An 11954-nucleotide genomic window follows, 5' to 3' on the forward strand; every position below is an offset into this window, starting at 1 on the left:
GTAAAGCTTGGTTTGGAACAATGGCTGAGTAGTCAGAAGTCCTGATGGTGAGCTGTGAGGACTGTGAGGAAGCGTCACCGGTGTGTCTTAAGTATAGATGCTGCTACTTCTCCAGCCACCAGCCCACCACTGAAGTGAGTCACAGTCCGGGATGCAGTTAAATAGCCTACTAAAGTGGGCTGATGCCAGTGCTTAATCACAGGTCACAGAGAGGCCAATGCAAAAGGCCAATGAAATGGATCTGGGACTCTGAATTTCTCAATCCCCATATCAAAACACTACATTGAACAAACTCCCAAACTCATCTGCGGTGTGGTTCTCATGGACTAATTCCCATCTGGTCTGTCCAATTGGAGACAAACCTAAGCAGGAGGCAAATCAAACAAGGCTATCATGATATTGATGCCCTGTTACTCCTTGTCCATGGGAGAATGGTAAAAGGGAGTCTGTCTGGACATGAGGGCATTTGAATTTGGACCTTTAAACAAATTCTCAAAAGGTAAATACTGACTCTCATTTTCATTCAGCTTACCTGAAGACAATAATTACCAGAGTATTCAAGATATGATTTAATTGCTTCTTTTTTTTTTTTTTTTTTTTGAGACAGCATCTTGCTCTGTTGCCCAGGCTGGGGCACAGTGGCATGATCTTGGCTAACTGCAATCTCTGCCTCCCAGTTGACTGCTATATGTGTTATAAGTTTATCTATGAAATTAGATTTTTGGAACAACTAACTTCTGACTTTACTGACTCCATTATATATTTTATATTTCAATAATATCTTTTTTATTTTCTGTTACTTTATTTTTCCTTCTACTTTCTTTGGGGCCAACTCCATGTTTTCCTTTATCGAATTTCTTAAGTTAGATTTATTCAATAATTCATTCAACAAATATTTGTGTGTCTATTATGTGGCCAGCATTGTTTTATGTGCTCAAGATAGGGTAGTATTGTTTGGCTCATTAATTTTTCAATGTTGGCATTTAAGACCATTAATTTTCCTCTAAAACCTACTTTAGCTGCACCCTACAAGCTTTTATATGTAGAGTTTTTTGTTGTTGCTATTATTAAAAGTATTTTAGAATTTTCCTTCTTTTGCTTTTCAATCTGCAATGCCTTCATGCCATTTTGATTTTTAAAAGGTAATTTAATTGAGCCTAATTTTTTTTACCTAATAGTTGCTTTGTTGTGTGATTTGAATTTTGTAAGACAGTCCTTATATTATCAAGTCTAACCTTAAATGCATTAAAGCAAGAAAAGTTTCTGTATACTGTAACACTGATTTTTTGACATTTATTGAGGCTTGAGTTTTGAACTGCCATATCATCTGTTTTTGCAAAGATTTCATGTGTGCTTAAGAATATATTTCTTGAGGACATCGGCAAGATGATAGGATAGGAAGTCCCAGGCATTTATTTATTTATTTACTTACTTACTTACTTGCTTTTTGAGACAGAGTCTTACTCTGTCACCCAGGCTGAAGTGCAATGGCATGATCTCAGCTCACTGAACTTCCACCTCCCAGGTTCAAGCAATTCTCCTGCCTCAGCCTCCTGAGTAGCTGGGATTACAGGCATGTGCCACCATGACGGGCTATATTTTTTTTTTTTTTTTTTTTTTTTTTTTTTTTTTTTTAGTAGAGACAGGGTTTCACCATGTTGGCCAGGCTGGTCTCAAACTCCTGACCTCAGATGATCTGCCTGGCTTGGCCTCGCAAAGTGCTAGTATTGCAGGTGTGAGCCACTGCACATGGCCAGACTCTCATTCTTCCAAGGAAATATATAATAAACAACTAATGACTAAAATAGTTTTATAGGAGCCCTGGAGACCGAAGATCTGCAGCAAACAAGTAAATGCCCAATCAGAAAAAAAAAGAAAAGAAAAAGAAAAAAGAAAAAAAAAAAGCCATACTCAAAATGGCAGTAATATTGTGGCATTTTAGCTCATCCTGGCCCTACCCTCTCTCTGGCATGGCATTGTTGGGAAGAAGTGGCCCATTTTCTGGTTCCCTCTTGCAGGATGAAAGGAAAATTGTGAAACTTGTTTGCAATATTCTGACCTCTCTGTGGGCTGACCACGGAAATGATTTCTGTATAATCTGAGCCAGAGTTCAGACAGAAATCCCAGCATCATTTGGATACCAGGTTGGAAGACATTGCTGGCCGCGGTGGGTACCATGGCATGTGAAGACTGCAGGGGAACTTGTGACTCATGAACTTCCGGAGATAAGACATTGCAGAAAGAATAATGCAAGAGTTCCAGGCCCTGAGAAGAAGCAGGGATGAGATTTTTAAGGAAATTAAGACAGTTAAAAGCAGCTGTATATATAGGAGAATGAAGTTGGGGTGGGAGGCAAGCATGCAAACAGACCCAGAGAATATGCTCGCTGACGCAAGACCTGAGAACTTAAGCCTTCACGCTGGTCTTATGAGAAGGTATACCATCTCCTTCACAGAGACAGTCAGCAAAGACTAGGAAAGGTGGCGGTTTTTCAAATGTCTAATTTTCAACAAAAGCAAAAGCACAAGTCATACAGAGAAACAGAAATATGACTCATTCAAAGGAAAAGAAATTTCCAAAACCAACCCTAAAGAAATACAGGCTTTGGACTTGCTAGACAAAGACTTTAAAACAACTGTCACAAATAAATTCAAATAGAAATTTTTTAAATAACCAGACAAATTCTGGAGCTGCAAAACAAACACTGAATTGAGAAAATATTAGAAGGGTTCATCAGCAAATAAAAACAGGAAGAAGAAAGAATCAGCAAACCTGAAAACAGGTTATTTGAAATTATGAAGCCTGAGTAGCAAAAGAAAAAAGAAGAAAGTGAATGGAGCCTAAGGGACTATGGGCTACCATCAAGCCAACCAAAATGTACATTAAAGGAATCTCAGGAGAATAGAAAGAAAGAGGTAGGGAGTTTATTTGAAGAAATAATGGGCAAAAGCTTCCCAAATTTGATTTGAGGAAATACATAGATATACAAGAAGCTGAACAAGCTCCAAGTAGAATAAAACCAAAGAAAACAACACTGAGACACATTATAATCAAGCTATCAAAAGGCAAAGACAGATTCTTGAAGGATGACTACCAGAAGCTGGGAAAGGAGGTAGGGAATTGGGGGAGAAGTGGGGATGGTTAATGAGTACAAAAAGTACTTAGAAAGAATGAATAAGACCTAGCATTTGATAGCACAATCGGTTGGCTATAGTCAATAATTGTACATTTAAAAATAACTAAGAGTATAATTTGATTGTTTGTAATACAAAGGATAAATGCTTGAAGTGACAGATCCCCCTTTTGCCCTGATATGATTATCACACGTTGTATACCTGTATCAAAATATCCCCAAATACCCAAATATCCCATATATCACATATATATATATTATATATATATATATATCTACTATGTACCCACAAAAATTTTAAAAGAAAATGTTTAAAAGAGATTCTTGAAAGCAGCAAGAAAAAAGCAAATTGTCATATACAAGGGATCCTCAATAAGATTATCAGATTTCTCAGCAGAAACCATGCAAGCCAAAAGGCAGTAGGATGATATATTTAAAGTGTTGAAAGAGAAAAAAACTTCACCAATAATTCTATATCTGACAAAACTATTCTTCAAAAAATGTGAGAGAAATTAAGAAATTTCCAGAAAAGCAAATAAGAAAATTTATTTCCACCAGACCTGCCCCACAAGAAATGCTACAGTGATTTCTTCAAGTTTAAATGAAAGCATACTAGACAGTAATTCAAAACCACATAAAAATATAAAGTTCCTTGGTAAACACATGAACAAATACCAAAACCAGTATTATAATTTTGGTTTATAATTTCACTTTTTCTTCCTTTACAGGATATAAAAGCAAAAGCATAAAAAATAAATCTACATTAATGCTACACAATAGGTCTGGGCACAGTGGCTCACACCTGTAATCCCAGCACTTTGGGAAGCCAAGGCAGATGAATCACTTGAGTCCAGGAGTTTGAGACCAGCCTGGACAACACAGTGAAACCCTGTCTCTAAATACAAAAATAATGATCATCATCATCAGCAGCAGCTAGATGTGGAGACTGAAGAGGGGGGATTGCTTGAGCCTGGGAGGTGGAGGTTACACTGAGCCAAGATCTAACCCCTCCACTCCAGGTGGGCAGCAGAGAGAGACTATCTCAAAAAAAAAATTTAAATGTTATGTGTTAGGTTAATAACATAAAGGAGGTATATCTCTAAAAGAGTAACATTTTTATATGCAACTTAAGTTGGTATCAGTTTAAAACATAGTGTTACAATTTTAGAATATTTTAGGTAATCCCCATGGTTACCAGAAAGAAAATATCTATAGAATATACACAAAGTAAAATGAGAAGGTAATCAAAAATATGTCACTACAAAAATAATTAAACATAAATTAAGGCAAGAAGGAAGGAAATGAGGGACAAAGAAAAACGATAAGACTCACAGAAAGAAAACAAAATACCAATAGTGAGTCTTGCCCTATCAGCAATAACTTTAAATGTAAATAGGTTAAACTTCCCAATCGAAAGACACAGATTGGCCAATTAAATTTTTAAAAACATGATTCTACTATATGCTGTCCACAAGAGACTCACTTTAGATCTAAGGACATGCTTAGGTTGAAAGATGGAAAAAGATACACTATAAAAATAATAACCAAAGAAAGGATGGCTAAACTAATATCAGACAAAATAGGCTTTAAGCCAAAAACTGTTACAAGACACAAAGGTTGATATTATGTAATGATAAAAGGGTTGATTCATCTAGAAGATATAACAATTATAAACATATATATAGCAAACTTCAGAGGTCCTAAATATATTAAGTAAACATTGACAGAATTAAAAGGAGAAATAGCTCTATAATTATAGTAAGACACTTTAATATCCCACTTTTTATTAATGATAGAAGAGCTAGACAGCATATATGACAGAATATAAGGACACAGAGGTATTGAACAACATGAAAGACCAACTGGACCTAACAAACATACATAGAATATTTTATCCAGCAAAGCAAAAAATCACATTTTTTTCTCAAGCATATTTGGAACATTATCCAGAATAAACAACATGTTAGGGCATGAAATAAGCCTTAATAAATTTAAAAAGACGGAAGTCATACAGGTTATCTCTTCCAACCACTCTGGAATGAAACTAGAAATCAATCGCAGAAAAAAAAGGGGGGGGGGAATTTACAAATATGCAGAAATTAATACTTTCTTATACAACTATTGGGTCAAAAAATAAAGGTGAAATTAGAAAATATCTTGAGACAAATGAAAATGAAAACACAACATACCAAAATCTACGGGATGCAGCAAAAGCATTGTTAATAGGGAAATTTGTAGATTCAAAAATATATACTCAAAATGAAGAAAGAGAAAATGGCAACCTCCAGCTAGGTGTGCATAGAAATGGTCCTGATTATGCCTCTGGCCTGCTGCTGCTGCTGCTGCAGCTACCTGGGGCTTGTGCAGTCAAGGGCCCAGTCAGGACACCCAGTAAGGCTATCTCAATTCCTCAAAAGGAGGAGGATATTCATAATTACTGTGATATAGACATGGCATGTTTTCTGGTAGAGTGGGAGAAGGATGATAACATAAAAAAAAGATCTTCAAGAGCACAAGAGACCCTAAAATCTGTCAACTTCTTATATATAGACCTGGGCAAACCTGAAAGCACATTGAAAATGATGAAAAAAAGAGAAGATTCTTATATGTTTGTCACTGTATCAGGAAGCCCCACTGAGAAAGAGAGAGGAAATCATGAGCCTCGGTCAGGGCAGTCTTTTCAATGCTAATGAAATGTCTAGAGGTTCACTGTGGGATCAGACCATACTATCCTCATGGTTCATGATGGAAAATATGCATGGGAGATCGAGAACTCTTTTGTCAGTGAAGACAAGTGTGCTGATGCAACTCTGGAGGGACAGGTGTTCCCTGGCAAAGGAGAAGGAAGCAAAGAGAAAAATAAAACAAGACAACACTGAAAAGAAGAAAAGAGATCCAAAATCTTGGGCTTTCAATGAAGACAAGCTGGAAACAGCAGAGAAGACCTCTAACAGAGCAGCCACAGTGGTCTGCAGAAAAGCAGATGGACACAGAGAGCTCCTACCTGGGCTCATGTGGTTTGGGCTGGTGCAGGAAACTGCACACAGGATGACATTCTAGTTTCTTCTTGAAAGAGTCTGCCACATGACAAGTTTTGTGGTCAGTGTAAGAATTACTGTTTAAAAGGCTTCAAATAGGCCCTTTGAAAAAAGTGGCATGCCACCGTAAACTCCATGAGACAGCTGAAAAACTGTGAGTTCTCAAAGCATGAGAGGGGATAAGTCTGCCTTCAAACACACATCCCCTACTGGGGAACCAGAAAATCCAGATCAAGGCAGAAGGATTTAACCTCACCTAGAGCTGAAATAGATTTAGGGAACCGAGTGAAATTTAAAGGTAGAAGAAGCAGTGAGAAGAGCTCTGTAGGCACTCCCAGTCCCTAGCTTGAGCCTAAGGAAGCCATCCCTGACTTTATCTCACAGGGATCCTTGGGGAAGGTAGCCAGCAAAATTAGGGAGAGGCCACAGGGTGAAAGAAGCTTCTTGCTGAACTTTGTAATAATTTCAACTGAGCACTAGTTTTCCTGAGCAGAATCCAGGGGATGAACCAAGTGCAGGTACAAGCACAGAAGCTGCAACTGATGGTGGAGGTAGGCAGGTAGGGTCACGGTCTGAAAGGCCTGCTTGCTTTCTCAGTTAGAAGGCTTGTAGCCTGGGGCGAGATCTCAGCCCTATCCACCAGCTGGATATAAACTCAGTGCTGGATATAAACTCAGCACTGTTGGCAGGGCATGGTGGGAGTAAGACTGGCCTTGCTGGCTGTGTGGGAGCTGGGTCAGGCCTGTCACTGCCAGCTTCCCTCACTTCCCAGGCAACCTGTATGATGCAGGAAGGGCAGCTGTAATCCCCCTTGGAACATAACTCCATTGGCCTGAGAACCACCCCTCCATCCCACACAATGGCTGCAGCAACCCCGGCCCAAGGAGAGTCTGAGCTCGGAACCACCTAACCTTGCCTCCACCTGATGGTTTTTCTCTACCTGCCCTGGTAGCCAAAGACAAAAGACAAACTCTTGGAAGCTCTATGGCCCCTCCCATTGCCTGGCAAACCTGAGTACTTATCCTGGACAACTTAGGGCAAACTTACATCTCCCTTCTACTACTTCAGCTGGTACTCTCTTGAAAGCACCACCTCCTGACTGGAGGCCAACCAACTCAAGCCATTACAGCCACTCTTAACAGAACAATGGGGATGCTCCAAAGGAGGAGAAAACAACAGCTAATTCCACTGCCTGCAACATCCTGGCTAACCAGAGGTTCTGAGTTTGTCCATGTAATTATGTCACTGCCCGCATAACCAGCATGTAAGAAAACCAGTGCATGAAACAAAACTACAAACAAGGACTCACAGAATCCATTTCACACTTCACTCCCCTGCCACCTCCACCAGAGCACGTGCTAGTATCCATGGCTGATAGACCTGAAGAAAGATCACATCACAAGATCCTTTGCAGATATTCCCCAGCCTCAGCCCAGAGCCCAGTAGCCCCACTGGGTTGCTAGACTCAGAAGAACAATAACAATCACTGCAGTCTTGCTCTCAGGAAGCCCATCCCTAGGGGAAAGGGGAGAGCACCACATCAAGGGACCACCCCATGGGACAAAAGAATCTGAACAGCAGCCCTTGAGTTCTAGATATTTCCAGTGAAACAGTCTACCCAAATGACAAGGAACCATAAAAGTAATTCTGGTAATATGACAAAACAAGTTTCTATAACACCCCCCAAAAGATCACACTAGCTCTCCAGCAATGAATCCAAACCAAGAAGAAATCTTAATTGCCAGATAAAGAATTCAAAAGGTTGATTATTAAACTACTCAAGGAGGTACCAGAGAATTGTGAAAAACAACTTAAACAATTTTTTTTAAAAATACAGGCTATGAATAAAACAGTCCCCAGAGAAATAGATATCATAAAGAAAAATCAATCACAATTTCTGGAAATGAAAGACACACTTAGAGAAATACAAAATACACTGGAAAATTTCAACAATAGACTAGAACAAGTAAAAGAACTCCAGAATTTGAAGACAAGGCTTTTGAATTGACCCAATCTGACAAAAACAAAGAAAAAAATTTTTTTAGATGAACAAAGCCTCCAAGAAATTTGGCATTATGTTAAGCAACCAAACATAAGATTAATTGCTGTTTCTGAGGAGGAAGAGAAATCTAAAAGTTTGGAAAACTTATTTGAGGTAATAATCGAGGAAAACTTCTCTGACCTTGCTAGAGATCTAGACATCTAAATACAAGAAGCACAATGAACACCTGGGAAATTTATTGCAAAAAGATCATCGCCTAGGCACATAGTCATCAGATTATCTAAAATCAATAAAAAGGGAAGGATCTTAAGAGCTGTGAGGCAAAAGCATCCAGGTAACATATAAAGGAAAACCTATCAGATAAACAGATTTCTCAGCAGAAAGCCTACAAGCTCAAAGGGTCCTATCTTTAGCCTCTTTAAATAAAATAATTATCAACCCCAAAATTTTGTATCCAGCAAAACTAAGCTTCATAAATGAAGGGGAGATAAAGTCTTTTTCAGATGAACAAATGCTGAGAGAATTCACTGCTATCAAGTGAGCACTACAAGAAATGCTAAAAGGAGATCTAAATCTTGAAACAAAACCTTGAAATACACCAATATACAACCTCTTTAAAGCATAAATCTCACAGGGCCTATAAAACAACAACACAATGAATAAACACAAGGTATTCAGGCAACAATTAGCATGATGTAAGTGGCCTAAATGCTCCACTTAAAAAATGCAGAATGGCAGAATGGGTAAAAATCCACCAACCAAGTATCTGCTATCTTCAAGAGACTCACCTAACATGTAAGGATACACATAAACTTAAAGTAAAGGGGTGGAAAAAGATATTCCATGCAGATGGAAACCAAAAGTATGCAGGAGTTGTTATTCTTATATCACAAAACAAATCTCAATAAATTTAAGAATATAAAAATTATATCAAGTACTTTCTCAGACCACAATGAAATAAAATTTCAAATTAACTCCAAAGGTACCCTCAAAACTACACAAATACATGGAAATTAAATAATGTGCTCCTCAATGATCTTTGGGTCAACAATACAGTCAAGATGAAAATTAAAAGATTCTTCAAACTGAACAATAATAGTAACACAACCTATCAAAACCTCTGAAATACTGCAAAAGTGATGCTAAGAGGAAAGTTCATAGCCTTAAATGCCTACATCAAAAAGTCTGAAAGAGCAAGCACAGACAATCTAAGGTCACACCTCAAGGAACTAGAGAGACAAGAACATACGAAACCCAAACCAAGAGAAGAAAAGAAATAACCAAGATCAGAGCAGAATTAAATGAAATTGAAACAAACAAACAAAAAAAAATTACAAAAGATAGATGAAACAAAAAGCTGGTTCTTTGAAAAGATAAACAAAATTGATAAGCCACTAGTGAGATTAACCAAGAAACTAAGAGAGAAGAACCAAATAAATTCAATTAGAAATGAAATGGGAAGCACCAAAACAGTATAGTACTGGTATAAAAATAGGCACATAAACCAATGGAACAGAATAGAGAACCCAGAAACAAAGTCAAATACTTACAGTCAGCTGATCTTCAACAAACCAAACAAAAACATGAAGCGGGAAAAGGACACACTATTCAACAAATGGTGCTGGGAAAATTAGCAAGCCACATATAGAAAAATGAAACTGGATCCCATCTCTCACCTTATACAAAAATCAACTCAAGATGGATCAAAGACTTAAATCTAAGACCTGAAACCATAAAAATTCTAGAAGTTAACGTCAGAAAAAACTCTGTAGACACTGGCTTAGACAAAGACTTCATGACCAAGAACCCAAAAGCAAATGGGACAAAAACAAAGACAAATAGATAGGACTTAGTTAAACTAAAAAGGTTCTGCACAGCAAAAGAAATAATCAGCAAACATACAACCTGCTGAGTAGGAGAAAATATTCACAAACTGTGCATCCAACGAAGGACTAATATCCAGAATCTACAAGGAACTCAAACAAATCATTAAAAAAAAAAAAATCCCATCAAAAAGTGGGATAAGGACATGAATAGACAATTCTCAAAAGAAGATATAAAAGTGGCCAACAAACATAAGAAAAAATGCTCAACATTACTAATGATCAGGGAAATGCAAATCTAAACCACAATACAGTACCACCTTACTCCTGCAAGAATCGCCATAATATAAAAATTAATAGATTTTGGCAGGGATTTGGTGAAAAGGGAACACTTTTAAACTGCTGGTGGAAACATAAACTAGTATAACCACTATAGAACATAGCATAGAGACTCCTTAAAGAACTAAAGGTAGAACTACCATTTGATCTGGCAATCCCACTACTGTGTATACCCCCAGAGGAAAAGGAGTCATTATATGAAAAAGACACTTGCACATGCATGTTTATAGCAATACTATTTGCAATTTCCAAAATATGGAACCAGCCTAAATGCCATCAATCAGTGAGTGGATAAAGAAAACACGGTATATATACACCATAGAATAATACTCAGCCATAAAAGGACAAAATAATGGCATTCACAGCAACCTGCATGGAGTTGGAGACCATTATTCTAAGTTGATTAACTCAGGAATGAAAAACCAGATATTGAATATTCTCACTTATAAGCAGGAGCTAAGCTCTGAGGATGCAAAGGCATAAGAATGATATAATGGACTCTGCGGACTCAAGGGGAAGGGTGGAGGCTGGGGGTGAGGGATAAAAGACTACACATTGGGTACAATGTACACTGTTTGGGTGACTGGTGCACCAAAACCTCATAAATCAACACTAAAGAATTTATCCATGTATCCAAATACCACCTGTTCCCCCAAAACTATTGAAATAACTTTTTTAAAATAAGAGTTTAAAAAAGATAAGAATTGACCAAATTCCAACCAAAAAAGACAATAGAAACAGACTTAGAGGAGATCTAAATAATGAAATTAACAGATACAGACCCTGAAACAACTGCAATTAATGTTTTAAAAAATAACAAGGTAGATAATTGTGACAGAGAATTAGAAAGTATAAAACAGTAAACATAAATGTTTGAAGTAATGGATATGCTAATTACCCTGATTTGATGATTACACACTGTATACATGTATCAAAATATCACTTTGTATCTCATAAATTGTACAATTATTGTGTCAACTAAAAATTTTTTAAATAAAAAAGGCTTCAAATAAGACAAAGATTTTCTAATTATATTGAACTCTGACAAATTCATGTTTACTTTAAAATCATCTTACATAGAAAAAAAGATTTAAATGAACAACCTAAATTTATGCCTTAATGAGGAACCGGAAAAAAGACCAAACTAAACCCAAAACTAGCAGAAGAAATAATAAAGACTCAAATAAGTAAAATCAGAAATGAAAAAGGGGACATTCCTACCAATTTTTACAGACAGAATAAAAAGATAATGAGAATACTATGAACAATTATATGCCAACAGATTGAATATCATAGATGAAATGGACAAATTTTAGAAACACACAACCTAACAAGACAGAATTGTGAGGAAATAGAAAATATAAACATATCTATAACTAGTAAGGAGATTGACTCAGTAATGAAAAACCTCTCATCTAAGAAAAGCCCAGGACCAGGAAATTTTACCGGTTCATTCTACAATACATTTAAAGAAAAACTAATGCCAATCTTCCTCAAACTCTTCCAAAAATTAAAGAGGAGGGAACACTTCCAAACTCATTCTATGAGCCCAACATCAACCTGATAGAAAAATCCAAAGGCACTACAAGAAAAGAACTATTTTATCTTTAATTAATAAT

The sequence above is a fragment of the Chlorocebus sabaeus genome, chromosome 11 (genome assembly GCF_047675955.1).
Source record: "Chlorocebus sabaeus isolate Y175 chromosome 11, mChlSab1.0.hap1, whole genome shotgun sequence".
NCBI lineage: Eukaryota > Metazoa > Chordata > Mammalia > Primates > Cercopithecidae > Chlorocebus > Chlorocebus sabaeus.